This window comes from Meles meles, chromosome 3, assembly GCF_922984935.1.
Source record: "Meles meles chromosome 3, mMelMel3.1 paternal haplotype, whole genome shotgun sequence".
In the NCBI taxonomy this organism is placed as follows: domain Eukaryota; kingdom Metazoa; phylum Chordata; class Mammalia; order Carnivora; family Mustelidae; genus Meles; species Meles meles.
Window position 1 is genome coordinate 70482710 of NC_060068.1, and position 17042 is coordinate 70499751.

The following is a 17042-nucleotide window of genomic DNA, read 5'->3' on the forward strand; positions in this document are numbered from 1 at the left end:
GAGAGTTTGGAGGTTCACGGTTGTTTATATCAAACTCTGAAGATAAAGAAGGATGAAAACTTATACTTTTAGGATTACTGCCATTAGAAAAAAGTAAAAAGTGGGTAGGAGGGTGGGTTAAATGAGTGATGGGCATTAAGGAGGGTGCTTGTTCCGATAAGCACCAGGTTTTGTATGTAAATGATGAATCACTTAAATTCTATACCTGAAACCAGTGTTTATCCTGTATGTTAATTAACTGGAATTTATTTATTTATTTAAATTATTTTTTAAAGATTTTATTTATTTATTTGACAGAGAGAGATCACAAGTAGACAGAGAAACAGGCAGAGGGAGAGGGGGAAGGAGGCGCCCTGCTGAGCAGAGAACCCATGTAGGGCTCAATCCCAGGACTCTGGGATCATGACCTGAGCGGAAGGCAGAGGCATAACCCACTGAGCCACCCAGGCACCCCAACTAACTGGAATTTAAATAAACACTTGAGGAACGCCTGGGTGGCTCAGCAAGTTAACCGGCTGCCTTTGGCTCAGGTCAAATCCTAAGATTCTGGAATGGAGTTCTGTATCCAGTCTCCTTGCTCAGCGGGGAGCCTGCTTCTCCCTCTGCCTGCCCCTCCCCCTGCTTGTGCTCACATTCTTGCTCTGATTATAAAGTAAAATAAAATTTTAAAAAGATAAAATTCCCTTAAAAAAAACTTGAAAAATAAAAATAAAAATACAAGTCTTCCTGGGATCAAGCCCCGCGTCGGGCTCTCTGCTCGGCGGGGAGCCTGCTTCCTCCTCTCTCTCTGCCTACCTCTCTGCCTAGTTGTGATTTCTCTCTGTCAACTAAGAAAAAAAAAAAAATTATAAAAAACAAAAAAGGAAATTCAAAAGTGACTTGTTATTCCATTGCTTTTATTAATCGTGGTATTGAGCTTATTGCTTGGATCTAAATTTAAATTACTCCATGTTTTAGATTTGGGTAGGGGTTTTAACTGACTTTTTAGAGAATTATTATGACACACAAAACTATTTTTAATAATTCACCAGAAAATCTGAATATAAGACCTTTTAATTATTTTTATGATAATACCTACTAAAAATACAAATGGATTAATTATTGTGTTAACAATCACCATCAGCCAACCTACTAGAAATCTTAAAATAATTGTTACCATAACATTTCTTTTTAAAAAATTAGAACATAATTATCTCTAAGTTATTTTCAAGACAAATCTATTTCAATTGACTTTGTTCAAATTTATAAATAGAATTATTTTTTAAAAGAAGAAATTTAATTGAGGACATGGTAAAGAAAAAAATAAAAAATAAACACTTTGAACTTAAGAAAAAGTGATTTTTCTTAGTGTATGTAAAAATTCTCATTTATATTTACACTAAAGCTGTAGATAAACAATTAGGTTTTTGTAATACAATTTAGAAATCATTTGAAGGAAGCAGTAGTTTCTTTTTTACTAGTAGGTTAAAAATAAACTTCAGTGTTGTGTTCATATCTTAGTTAAAAAGCAATATAATTCTGGAATTGATTCTGGGTTTTAATTCTCTTTCTAGTACTTACTAGATATCTGTTCCTGGAGATATCTCTTACTCTAGTAGAAGTTTTTGTTTGTTTGTTTGTTTTGTTTTGTTTTATTAAAATGGGGGTAAGCATAATTATCTCACAAACGTCGAGAAGACAGATAATGCATGTAGTGTAGACAATGTATATAAACTAAGAAATTCTGCACATATGATATACACAGACACACTCATAACACTTTTTTAAAGATTGGCTAATGATAATTATAGAAGAAATATTTTATGTTTTAAGATAATAAACTCCTTGATAAGTTTCTACAACTCTCTGATGTAAGGAGGGGGAATATATTTAAAGGAAAATGCCTCTCTCTACAGTCAGAACAGAGCATAGCCCATTCAGGAATTATGCTAGACAGCACAAATATTTCTTCAGTGGGACTTGGATGCTAGATTTGATCTGTTTAATCTTGAATAACCCTTTGATACTTCATACGCTACTGACTTCATAATATCATGTTTGGGTAAACTGATAGAAAGCAATTGTCAAACTTCTCCCCTACGAGGCTACTTACTTATTTGTTAGACAATGGTTAGAGTTAGAGATTATTAAAATTATTTATTTATTTTAAAATGTTTTTATTTTTTTAAAGAACATTTAAGTGACTGAGCCACCCATGTGCCCCAATTTTGTTTTACTTAACCTGCTTGAATTTATGGAATCCTAACCTCACATAAAACACCAGGAAGGATCATTGGGTGGGAATGGAGGGAAATCCATAGACGATATCATCATTACTCTTTAGGGCTTGAAGGAATGCATTTCACCACTTGAAAAAGAAGAAAACACATTTATGGATGAACATGCCAAGGATAGCAACTTGATATAGAAACTGCAGGCCTGAAAGAGAGATGACAGGCCCAAATATTTTTAAGTCCGATTGTTTCTGCTTGGGTATGGTCTGTAGCAGTCAGTTACAGTGTGTCTGAATGGTTGTCTAAAGCATGATTTCAGAATTTCATATCTCACAACTTATCTTGCTTCTGTTCCCTTTCCTATTACCCTTGCCCTATAAACGGGACAAATTTTACATTTGTAGGGTGATTTCTAATGTAGCTTATATATTTTCATACTTATTGCAAGAAATTACAATTACTCTTTCTACAAAATAAAGGAAATCTACTCTGTCAAATCCTACCAAAGAGTAGTTTATCGTGTTTAGACTAATTATTATAGTAGTTGCATTAGGCAGTGCCTCTTCTTTTATTATACATCATGAAAAAGTTCTATTTGATTCTGTTAAATAACTAAATAATGTGATTGACTCTGACCATACTTTTATTCATTTATTTTACTAAGTTTTACATTTTAATCCCAGTATAGTTAACTTTCAGGGTCATACTAGTTTCAGGTATCCAGTACAGTGGTTCAGTAATTCTGTATATTGCTCAGTGCTCATCACAATAGGTGTACTCTTTAATCCCTTTCACCTATTTCACTCCTTCCCCTACACATCTCCCCTCTGTTAACCATCAGTTCTCCATAGTTAAGAGTCCGTTTCTTGGTTTCCCTCTATTTTTTCCTTTTATTTATTTGTTTTGTCTCTTAAACTCTACATAGCAGTGAAATCATATGGCATTTGTCTTTCTTTGACTGATTCATTTTACTTAGCATTATGCTCTCTAGCTCCACCCATGTTGTTGCCAATGGCAAGATTTCATTCTTTTTTGTGGCTGCATAATATTCCTCTGTGTGTGTGTGTGTGTGTGTGTGTGTGTGTGTGTGTGTGTGTGTGTGTGAATGTGTGTGCACACATGCGCATGTACCACATTTTCTTTATCTCTTCATCTGTTAGTGGATATTTGGGTTGCTTCCATAATTTGTCTATTGGAAGGAATGCTATAATAACCATCAGGGTGCATGTATCTCTTTGAATTTGTGTTTTTGTATTTTTGGGGTGAATTCCCAGTAGTGCAATTACTAGGTCATAGGGTAGGTCTATTTTTAACTTTTTGAGGAACTCCATTCTGATTCCTGCAGTGGCTGCACCAGTTTACATTCCTATGAGGAGTGTGTGGGGGTTCCATTTTCTTTACATCCTAACAGTTGTTTTTACTTTTTAATTTTAGCCATCGTTGATTTTGTTGATTTTAGCTATTCTGACAAGTGTGAGATGATATCTCATTGTAGTTTTGATTTGCATTTCCCTGATAATAAGTGAAGTTGAGCATCTTTTCATGTGTCTGTTGGCTATCTCTATGTCTTCTTTGGAAAAATGTCTGTTTATGTCCTCTGCCTATTTTTTAATTGGATTATTTGTGGGGTTTTTTTGGTGTTAAGTTATATAACTTCTTTATATATTTTGGATAATAACCCTTTATCATATATGTTGTATAAGTTCTTTATATATTTTGGATAATATTGTTTCCAAATATCTTCTCCCATTCAGAAGGTTGTCTTTTAGTTTTATTGGTTGGTTCCTTTGCTGTGTAGAAGCTTGTTACTTTGATGCGGTCCCAATAGTTTATTTTTGCTTTTGTTTGTCTTACCTCAGGAGACATATCTAGAAAGGTCTCTGATGTCAGAGAAATCACTGTCTCTTTCAGAGTTGTTATGTCTAACAATACTTTTTTTTTTAAGATTTTATTTATTTATTTGACAGCGATCACAAGTAGGCAGAGAGGCAGGCAGAGAGAGAGGGGGAAGCAGGCTTCCCACTGAGCAGAGAGCCTGATGTGGGGCTTGATCCCAGGACCCTGGGATCATGACCTGAGCCGAAGGCAGAGGCTTAATCCACTGAGCCACCCAGGTGCCCTTGTCTAACCATACTTTTAAAGTTATAGTTTGTTTACCACAGAACTCCACAAATGCCAGGACTTAATTAGTTCTTATAAGCTATTTCTGGTAGAACCTATTGCATCAGTCAAGATAACGTGGGAGAAGTCCCAACTTTTGGTCTCTGGTCTCTTTATTTTAAAAATTACTGAAGACTTCAAAAGAGCATTTGTTGAAGTAGATTATATCTACTAATCTTTTTTTTCATATTAGAAATTAAATCAAGAAAACTTAAAAATAGGTAAAATATTAAAATAACAATAATAAATCTATAGCATGTTAATATAAATAGTAAATTTTTATGTAAAATTACTAGATTTCCAAGAACAAAAAAAAATTTAGCAAGGACAGTACCATCATTATATATAGATTTTTTCAAATCTCTCTGCATTGGATTCTTACATCAATTTCTTCATCAGGTGTGTTGCAACATCACATACCATGTAGAACCTTGGAAAACTCTGCTTTGCATTTGTGAGGAAATGAGAGCAAAAGGGGAAATAACATCTTTATGTTATTATGAAAATAATTTTTTCCTTGTGGATCCCCTGAAGGAGCTTCAGGAGTCCCAAGAAACCCCAAACCATTCTCTGAAAACCACTGGGCTAAAGTTATACTACGCTAATATACAATCCTCAAATTCTAGTATCTTTTTAAAAAAATGTTTTTTAAATTTATTTGAGAGAGAGAGCATCAATGGGGTGAGGGACAGAGGGAGAAGCAGACTCCCCTCTGAGCAGGGAGTCCAATGCAGGGCTTGATCCTGGGACTCAGGGATCATGACCTGAGCTGAAGGCACACGCTTAACCTATGAGTTACCCAGGGGCCCTCAAATCCTAGTATCTTAACAGGAAAGTTTTTTTCTTCTTTTTTATTAATATCCTTTCTGGATCATTTGGACATTTTGCTCTTTGTCTTCGTAGCCTTCACTCGGGTACCCATTTTCGTGGAATAGAAACTCTTCAGAACATTGATGGTAACCACGACAAAGGGAGAAGAAAGCACAACAAAATATGGACTGATTCCTAAATCTTCCCCTGCAGATGATACCTCTTACTTCTGGTCATATGTCATTAGCTAAAGCAATTCACATACCTAGCCTGACTTCATGAAGGCACCCTTACCTTACCCACTAATATTTTTAAAGCACATCTAACTCTGTTGTGCCAAGGCATTAAATGCTCATAGACTTTGATCTTAGTTAGACTTTAGTAAGGTAATCTTTTCTTGCCTCCAAATCTGTTCCTTTTCTAGGTTTCAAGAATTTAACAAATTCCTGGCATGTGTTCAGTGTTTAATAAACATACATCAAATAAATGGACATATACCTGACAAAATACCATTTAGATTTGGGTATGATATTTATGTGCCTAAAATTCTAAGAATGATATATCCAAATACTGGTTATGTTAATTTTGGATCTGGACATGGTCTTATTGGTAATCTAACTCAATCTCATCACTTAATAGATGATTCAGTTGAAATGTGAAGAAGTTAAATCACATCATTTCAATCCTAGAAGTGGAAATAGAGTTAATTGTATCCAGTGTATTTTGGAAATGGTTGAGTTTGAGAGTGCTTCTAGATAGTACTAATAAATACTGAAATGATAAAATCTTACAAATTGCTGCATCAGGGTTTCATATTGTCCAATACCTAATATTCTAGGACTCAAAAGAAAAATTAAGGTATTTTCAAAACACTGTAGATTAAATAGTTTACTTTCTCTTGAGGTGCCACTAGATTAAGAATTTTTCACCAAATTTCTAGTTTTTTTTTACAGGCTTACATTCATTCTACATGCTACTGTGTTGACTACTTCTATGTAAAATCCATTTTCTAAAACCAGTTATGCTTATAAAAATATCTTGCAGATGATAACAAGGTTATATGATTAAAAATCACCAAGATGTGGGTGAGTACTCCAACCTTCAAAAAATCCAATCATTTATATTTTATTTTCATTAACGTTAGAACCAAAAATGCCAAACTTAAGTAAAAGAGTTTGGCTGAATATAAACAAATATACTGTACTGTCTTTCCTCATAGTATGGTAAAAATTAATCAAGGAGAAAACTAAAGGCTTAAATTCATAACATACTTTCTTCCCAAGAACAATATATTATTCTAGTTAAACTTGGCAGTAGCCCAATAGAGGTAGGTAAGGGACAAATATTCCCTTTTCATAGATGAAAAAAGTCAAGGCACGAACAGATAGAGAAGCCAGAGGTCACACAGTTATTAACAGAGCCAGGAAAACATGATGATTTTTTTTCTTCCAAGATGGTGCTCCAGACATGTAGCCACTGTAACCATGATTGTACATTTTGATAAATAACTAAAATTAGAAAAGCACCTTGGTCCCAGTGTCTGGAATGAAACCTAAATTGTGCGTATAACAATTACCTTTGCAGAAAACACAAAATTGCTTCCATTTCAAAAGCATGCTCTCCCATATTTTATTTTTTTCCTATTTTCTTTGTATTCAAAAATATCTGTTGTCTAACTTTAAAAATGCAAATATAACTGTCATACAAAGTAGCATTTGTGCCTCTAGTACCATTAAAGACCCTCATGTGTGAATGGGTGTTTAATTAGGCTGTATTAGATTAATCCCATATCTCCATTGGTTCTAACAAATGAAAAGACAGTATACACTGTCATGGGGATAGACATTTAAAGTTCAATGTAACTTTCATATTTTTCCATGTTGATCGGTCAGCTAGGACTTCCTTTTAATTTGATGAAAATTTGGTTTGTAAATCAGAAAACCTTTTAATTGCAAGAAATGCAAAGCAGGAATTTTTTTTTTTAAAGGATTGACATTACCTTTGTTTTTTGATACATTAAAATAAGACCCATAAGGGACAGCTCTAAACAATGAACTTCATGTAAAATAGATAAAAGCTTGCTCCTTGGGCCCATATAGAAATTCAGACAGAGGCTTGGAAAGAACAACTTAATACTTCTAATAGGATAATATTGCCTAGGTAGCAGTAGAATATTTGTTATAAAAGGTCTTAAATGTCATTTCCTAATGACATTTTGAGGTAATTTTAACCACTTTTAAAATAATTGCACATAGATTATAGTTATTGTATAAGAAAAGACTTGCTTCCAATTTAAACAATGTTGGGAAGTTAAATGTAAATTTAAGTAGTGAAACCTAATTTTTAAATCAAAAATATTTCGGCCGACGTGTAAGTTTTGCTTTGTCACTGTACTGTATTCCGTTCAGTAGAACAAAGACCAGATGCATAATGAGCCAATGTAAATGAAGTCAAATCAGCAAAAGCATAGTGGGGGAGGGGAAGGTATAAAATATGACAGTCGGTATAATGACCAGGGAGTAGAGAATTTAAATGTTTAATGCCTACACATTCAGATTCATTTTTCTGTCATCTCTTTGAATGGGTAGACTGAGGTGCTTGAAAGTCCAGAATGAAAACATCATCCCCTAGACCAAAAGAATTATTAATATTATTTAATAGCACAGATATGATCTGCACTCATAATCATCTTCTTTCTACCACTTTCCCCACCCACCTCAGAAAAAAAAAAAAGAAATGTAGTTATAATTAGAGATAATTTGAAAATGCTCTAAGTGTTTATTTGGGGCTTTCTCTCTTACCCTCCTACACTCACATGCCAGCTTCCCATCTCCCAGCCATGATGGAAGCTCAGAACACAATAGGAACACAGCAACAATATGAATTGCAAATACATGTATATCTTTCTGCACAACCTATCTTATTGACTCTTAATAAAATGAGTATCTTCTAAAAAATATCCTGAGCTGTAAATTGCTTTACTACTGATGACGGGCTTTGGAAAAATACTACACATGCCTTACAATCAACTAGACAGAGTTGTGTTAAACAGAATTGCTTAGCTCTTGTCTGTAAATTACTCCCCTCCCTCTCCAATAAAGGAATGAATCTTGCTTAATAATCTGTGCTGCTTAGCATGTGTTATAACTGTACATGTGAAAATCTTTTTATTTTACATATCCCATACTTTAGGACTATAACAAGCCTTTATCATAATGTTCTCACATTTAACATTTTCCTACATCGAGTGTGAATTTTCAAGAATACTGACATAAAGATCATTTAATGCCGTGTCCCCCACCATCCCGTTTTCTCTCGTGTGCAGTTCCAAACTATGGCTGTCTTGAAGATATTCATAAATTCATTTCGCTGTCTAGGCAGTTTAACACACAGTAATTAAACTGGATCTATAAACAGCAAAGCATATAGATGGACATCTCAAATTTCAATATTACATTAAATATTCTCTAGAATATTAATCCCTAAATAAACGCATTGATAATCTGAAGGTGGAATTGTGTTTTGGGGTGGAGATAGGTGCGAAAAGAATTGAACATTATTGTAAAGTAAGTTAAATTTGTGGTTTCAATGCTAATTAAATTATTCCAAAGAATTTGTGTCTTTACAGCTTAAAAAAGGGAGGAAAAAAAAAACCCCACACCACATTTCTTTGGTGCTGGTGATGTGTACTAAAAGGCTTCCGTTAAATCAGCTCCACGAATGGGAGGAGATGTATGTTGTGGGTTGAGGAAACACAGGAACCCAAATACTTGCTTTGTAAATATTTAAGCCTTTTTGCAGGTTAGAATCTAAAGAAGAAATAAAATGCTAGCCTTTTACCTTTGAACCCTTTTGTGAAATATCTTAATGTTGCCAAATGTGAATATAGTGAACTTAATCAGTAAATTTGACTGAGATTTATGAACTTTTTCATTCTAAATGCATTTACATATACACAAGCACATATATGTACATAAATTTATTTTATTACATCCATTTTACACAAACTGAACTTAAGCAGTTGAAGTACTAAAAAAAGCCAATCAGAATACTCTTCATATATCCTTAAGTCCATAAACCTCTTTAAATTGTCTCTTTTAAAAAACAGCTAAATTATGGAAATGCAGACTGCATTACAGAGTATTTGCCAGTTATATCTTGATTCTTATTTGAAATTCCCACAAGAATATAGGCATGACAGTAATATAAACCATAGAAACAGGCAAAAAAAAAAAAGTAGAACACAGGGACTTGTAAATAAATCCATGAATATCAAGAAGCACAGATGCTAAGATTATGCATTTTTACCAGTACAGTTCTGTGCTTGTAAACTATAAGGCCAGACATTTGTAAGATGCAGTGTAGCAGGTCCTGCAGAGGGAGGGAGTAGAAGGAGAGACACTGAGAAAGGTGGGGAGGAGGGAAGAAGGGAGGGAAAGTGAGTGAGAAGCAGAGAGAGAGAGAGAGAGAGAGATTGAGGGGAGGGGGTGCACATAGCCAGACACAATAACGCATAATAATGTTAACATTCCTGCATGTCTAATGGCTTAAATATGCTGTGTGCCTCACTCTAGCTCCACACGGCAGCTGATGTCAAAGAATCATTTAATATTTTATCAATAGTCCTTCTTTGAACCCCCCAATTTTTTCCTATAAAAAGGATTCCAAGGTTTCCAAGCACCAAAAAAAAAAAAAAAAAAAAAAAAAATTAAATCTCTTGAATGGCAAAATTTTAAGACACAACATATTTGTGAATACTTCATGTTCAGCAAGATTCACACCATTTTCCAACGTGTCTTACATTATTTACATCTTAGCAGTGTCAACATGTCTTATTTACCAAGGAAACATAAAGGCAGATTTTTAGCATCTTTTTTTTTCACATTAGGAATGTATAGCTTTATTTTTTAATGTAAAAGAAACTCATTGATTGAATTATTGTTATAATTTCAGTTGGAGTTTTAGGGTTTTTTTTTTTCCTGGTGGAAAATATTGTTTTCTTGTTTGATGGATACTATGCCTGTAACAAAGAATGACTGAATTGTCTTAACAAAGAAGATGAAGGCTGTATGTGTTGGTTACAATAGAATAACCACCTTCCAGATCTCTTAAATCCACAATATATGTAGTGTGGGTCCTGGGTGGCTTTTGTTTTCAATGTCTTTTGTAAGCTTTTAGGGTTTTTTCTGCATCAAATGTCAAGTTAATTTACAGGGCGCTATTACTGATATGTTTCCTTGGTTTGTGGTTTTCTGTGAAAGGCAGGCAGCTGAGACCAAGTCTTAGGCTAGGGGGGAGGGGCAGCCGGCGAGCCCATAACACATACACTGTGCCAGGGTCTGTAAATTGGCTGCCTGTATGACAGCGGGCCCAGGGAAACCTCTAGTCTTCATTTGCATGCTGAAGAATATCCAGGATTAAACCGGACTGATTTTCATACAGGATTTAGACCTGACATTTATTATTCGGTTCACAGACCTCTTGAAGGAAAGTTTGTTTTCCACTCATAGATGAAAAATCTTCTAAGATAAATAAAGACTGGCTTAGCAGTAACAGTAAATAAATATCTTTCCTGTATTTCTTATGAATTTATCATATATGATTACCAGACAGATGTTTGCCACCAAATTATTATATTTCCCTCTTTAGCAATTCTAAAGAAAAATATCTATCAGGACCCAACTGAGTATTTATAAAACATATCTATTTAATTCTGGAAGTTGATTTTTCATAAATAAAATTTTAGAGATAGATACTTGATTTTTAGAACAAATTAAAACAATATTGGAGTAGTAAAATACTATGAAATGCTTAATTTTACATCTGCTGCATGTGTTTTTATGAGGACAGAGAAGATTTTGGTTATACTGTAAGCATCAATTACATACTTTTATATAAAACATGAAAATTATAAATGAATGCTACACATGAACCCTGTCTACCAAATTTATAACATAGTTCATTTTCATTGCCTAATAGATCCATAAAATATTCCAGTGTCTTTTAACATTTAAGTATTAATTGTGTGTCCAGACAAACACTTACAATCCAATACTTTGGCAATATTTTAACTAAAGCTTTAATTTCTAGTATTCAAACAAAATGTATTTTGATACAGTACCAACATGAAGAAACATGGTAGCATTGCCTTACATTTTCTGGAAGGCATTTTGTATGTGGGCCAGAGTAAAGGCTATGTGTAGGGATTAAACAGGCCCAGAAGAAATTTAGGATTCCTCATGTATTAATAATCACAACAGATTTTTCAAATGCATTGAAAGTATACTTTATATACTTAATAAGTGTAAGGTAAAATCATACAAATGTCAGCAATTAAATATAGTATTGTTTCTGTCAGTGCATCTGGAGAAAATACTGTAAAATCTGCTACATATTTGAATTTTTAATGTGTCAATGGAACTTTTGAAAACGTGTTCCGGCATTTGATTTCTTTATGGATTTTAACTTATTCATAAGAAATCTTAAACATGCACAACATAGGATGTATTCGTGGAAAATTGTTTGTTTTAATGTTGCATTTTATTGTAAATAAATGTACATATGAATCACATTTACATCTTCAAATCAGTTTATGATTATACTCAAAAGAAGTATGTATTAAAGTTTTAGATTTTATCAGTGAACTTTTTATAGTGGATATCAGTATCATGTATATAAATCAGATTATTAACCAAGTATTTAATAAATGAACAAATGAATCCATCCAGTTTTGTCTTAAATCAATTACCATTTATAATATGCACAATAAGCAGACTCTTTACCAAAAATTAGGTAAAACCAAAAAGTAGAAATTATTGCTGTGAAAAGATTTTGGTCATCTTTCGTGTAGCAGTATTTCTTTTTTATGTTTATGTAAATTACAAATTGTAACATAAATATTGTAAAATGTGTCTACATGTGCAAAGTGAAGAGATTCCAGGCACTTATTTGAACAATTCAGGCTAACCCCCTCACTTTTGCTTGCAATAGATAATTGAGGCAAAAGTGGTTTTCTCTTGAATTATCTGGATGATTGCATCAATTCTTCACTTTGCTTTAGATGTGTATATAGACATAGCAATTGTGTGTCTTCAGAAAGTGCCACTTTAAAAAACATGCAAATAGAGAACACATTCATGTACAACCCTGCTACCTCATAGCTTAATACACCACTGAACTTATTTGTTAATCAGATTGGAATCTTAAAAATGGGAAGGGGTTAAACATATTTTCCCAAGTAATTATTTCTAAAAGCAACATACAGTGATATTTAGATGTAACATACAATTATATATGCATCATGCAAACTAGGTTTCATCAACCTTCTCTGGCATACTAATGCCTTAGTATCCTTCATTATTATTTCTATTAGCAGTCTACTTCCACAGTAGGCCCTGCTAATTGTATGGAGAGTATTCACGATGGTGTGTTACAGTAAGGTACTGAGGAACATTTAATTGTGAAAGTTTGACCCTCAACCTGAAAGTATATGCTTGAGAAAAAGGAATTGTGAATTCAGTTGGTTGGAATGGGGAGGGTCATTTTCAATCAAGCCAGTTTTTAATGACTTTATTGTTAATACACTTAAAAATTGGGCTGATATAATGACTTGAGCTCACACAGTTATTTCGTCTTTTTTAGTGACTGCATAAGAAATAGATATTAATTGCCCCACCATTTAAAATTCTTGATACAATTCACACTTGCTCACTTTAAACTCAAGATGTCTCTCAATCAAATTGTGGGGCTCTTTATATCTTCAATGTAATTAGTATTATACAGTATTCATGACAAACATAAAGAACAAGGAACAGGATTCCTACTTGGTAATCACTGTAAATATGAAATTGTCAAGCTAGTCCTAATTAGTCACTGAGATAAAGATAATATGCAAGTCTCTAAGAGGTGCAACAGACTTAGAATAAAATTCAAATATGCCACAATTAGATTATTTTTTCAAATGCCTGTGCTTAATAAAGTTGGTGGACCATTTTTGGCAAATAATTCTGTCAGGCAAGCAGTCATAGTTTAAAAGTAATTAAGCAATTCAGCCTCATCTTTAAATAGTACATGCAAATGTCCATACTTTTGTTGGTTTGGGAATGTGTAAGATGCTTGATAAAAAGTATCGCATGAGAGAAAATTCACCATATTATACTTTTTAAACTTCAACAGGTAAAGAATCATTTTTAAACTTGCCTTTAAAAACCATTCTAGTAAAGCATTTGATTGTTTAACATTTTTATTATTCAAGTTCTTACCATTTCACACTACTCCCTAGAGAGGGGCCAAGAAAATATTAAAAATACTATAGAAATATAAAGGATAAGATATTTGTCACTCTCGTTTAAATTGATGTATGCTGCTGTCCTATAAACGTCACATCGGATAACCCTGAAAAATTACCATGAATCTCCATAATTACGCATATTCATGATGCTGTTTTGCATAGTGCTAACAGCAGACTGCATGTGGGGTGGGACATGAAGGGGGGTAGGAGTGATGTGACAGATTAAAATTATTACCAGTATCATGGAAATAGACATAGCAACAGTTCCATTTTGTTAGGTCTTAGAAAACAGAAGCATATCATAAAATTGCCAGTAATTAAATAACTAGAAATTTTCTCCTACATATTTCATCATAAAAAGTTAACAACGATAAGCTGACTAGAATTAGCATTGTTATTTGAAATGTGCTTATATTCATTATAGATTCCAACGTACAAGAGTACGTCAACTGGAAGGAGAGGGAGGGTGCTTTTTAACTTCTCTTGAGGTAGGGAGCAAGAAGGTGGGGCGATGGAGAATTTTCAAGCCTTCTGAAGTATATGGATTTCTTACATGATTCGAAAGCTCTTGATGAGCTGAGTGCAAATCCTGTAGGCACAATTCTGATAAATATGAGGACTGAATCATATTCAGTAAACTGTTAAAAGGCTCTAAGAGAAAAGTTGTCTGGTGTCTATCTCAATAGCTTTTTGTGCTGAGGCAGAGAGCAGAGTTAATCAGGGACTCTAGAAGTAATTATCGACAGAGTTTGGGTAATACAAATGCTTGGGTAAACAGCGATTGTTCTTTCCACAAGATTGCGAGTAGAAACAATACTGGTATTGTCCTCCACTTCTCATTAAGGGGACTTGGGAAGGGAGGGCTGCACTGCTAGGCGGATGGGAAACTGACAGGCAAACTGTGCTCGAACGACTCTCCTGATCCCACTACCACAAGCTCTGGCTTTTGGCATCAGGAGTGCCAGCTGCATCGGCAGAAGCCAAGCCTGTCATACCATCTTCACATCAAATCTTCAGGGTACAAGAGCTAGAGCATAGTTAGAGCTTAATGAAGAAACAAATACAAAAGGGAAGATTAGGCCTTGTTAACACTTGCATTCATTTGTTCTTGTAGAAACTGCGCTGGATGGGTTGTTTTATAGAACTCATTCTTTTTTTCTCCTAAGCAGAAAAGTTACATTGAGGATGCATTTTCTTTTTAATATTGTAAATACACAGGGAAAAAAGAAATCTTTCAGTTCCCCTGTAACTATCAGCCAGCAAATTGTTTTGTCAAAAATGCCACTTGAAACAGTGATGTCCATGACAACTGTCAAAATTGGTAAATAAATACTTTTCATTTTTTTATATTAATCATATTGTACTTCTTGCCACATGAAGCATTTCTTTATTTAAGTGGTACCATTGCCTTCTTTTGAAAAATGGGGATGTGGAACTTTATCTATTGTTATCGGATAACAAACAATCTCCTCTTTGGGGTACAACATTTATGTTTCATGGCACCGCTTTACTTTTATTCTCAAATTAATTGCATTTGAGAAAAAGGAACCATATTTTTGAAGTTCACTATAAACTAGTCAGAAAGTTTGACAGCAGAATGCCACAATTATTTTTTATTGTTGTAAGCAGTCAGTCAGATGTACAAAGGTGTATTGTGTACAGCTGCAATGTAAAACCTATTTTTGTTTATGCTATCTGTCAACCACTTAATATGGCTAAGGTGCATTCTAAATGATATTATTCTAAAGGAAGCAAGAACACTTTAATGGAATAATGTGCTTTCTAGTCTATACCTTATATATAGGGCCTACCCAAGAAAGGTTCATAATGTGGCTCTGAAACTTTGGATACATGTTGAAAGTAAATAGGCAATTTGTTGTAGACTCTGAAGAGAGGAGTGTTCAATATCTGTATTGGGACTGAGATAATTGATTTTTATAAATTCTCAAATATTTACATGCAAACTCCATGAGGAGATGAAAAACAGAAATATGGACAACTAAGTGTTCTTTCAGAAGGTAACCTTCTGTAGGCTTGTGAAAAGACAATACCCAAACAAAGCAGCCTAATTACTAAGTAACTTATTTTTTATGAGAAAGGCATATAAAATAAAGTATACTATATACTATTTAAAGTAAAGTATACTGGGGTGCCTGGGTGAGTCAGTTGGTTAAGCGTCTGTCTTCAGCTCAGGTCATGATACCAGGGTCTTGGGATCAAGCCCCGCGTCGGGCTCCCTGCTAAGCGGGACCCTGCTTCTCCCTCTCCCTCAGCCTGCCTTCTCCTCCCCACCACCACTTGTGTTCTTTTTCCCTCTCTCAAATAAATAAATAAAATCTTTAAAATAACAATAAATAAATAAAATAAAATATACTTTAAAATCTGATTCATTTTATATAAATTGAATTAGCCCAATGTAAATTTATACCTATAGTCATATAATGATGACAGAGAAAGATGTTATAAATTAGATTTTGTATTCTATGAATACAGTTTACCATTTGATATAAAGCAAGACTCTGCCTCTCAGATACTACTGCCAAACTATCCCTTAATTTTTGAGAAATGTTACTTGAATTTACATTGGCCTCATATAAATAAGTCCTTCTTTTTTCCTTTCTATGTCCTAAAGAAAACCCATGTGTGCAGCATGTTGGGAATGGAGCCCCTTTATTCTGTTAGTATCTGGAAATACCACCAAATTAGTGTTATGTGCTGAGTTCCCTGAATTCTTCCTGTTTATGGTTATTATATTTGTGTGACATGATATTGTTTATGGAATATAAAACATCCAAACAACCATGGGCCTTGAGATGCTCAGAAGTATCTCATAATTCCTACTGCACATACACTTCTCAGTACTCGAACTCATGGATGTCACCATTTTAAGGTACCTCCATCTTAAAATGTGAGGTCATGTTGTAAGGAGCTGACCTCATCACAAAAACTTCTCAGAGAATTTGTTACCACGAATTCATTGATTAATCATTTAAATGGCACTTGGTACTTGCAAGTGGTGATTCAGACAAAGAGCAGTTAAACACTGAATAATGCTATTTTTATTTGTTAATGTTATTAGCAATTTCCTCGGTAGCTTATAATTAAACATGACAGGTAGATTTGCATGATGGCTCCAAATGTGTTTAGTTACACAATAGTATTAATATAACTTTTTGTAATAACAAGTAAAATGAGACTACATTTTTCTTTCTGATCAATAGCATTCCTTTTTAGGGTTTTATTAATAATTACTTCAGCATTAATGTGACTACACTATTACATTCATTTCTGAAACTGTCCAGCCAATTTTAGATGATGCAATCAATTATGTATCAATAGGACATGCAACTAGAGTATGTACAAAAGAATCTTTACCTCTGGAAAGCATATCATGTTCAGTATGACATTATAAAACACATATGTGTTTATTTGGATTATTTTAAGATAATAGCATGATTTAAAAAAGAGTAAAACAGTTCATGTGCCCAAAAAGCAAAATATGACAAAAATACTTGTTTATTATGCTATAATCATCACATGTAAATATTACATATATTTAAATATTTACT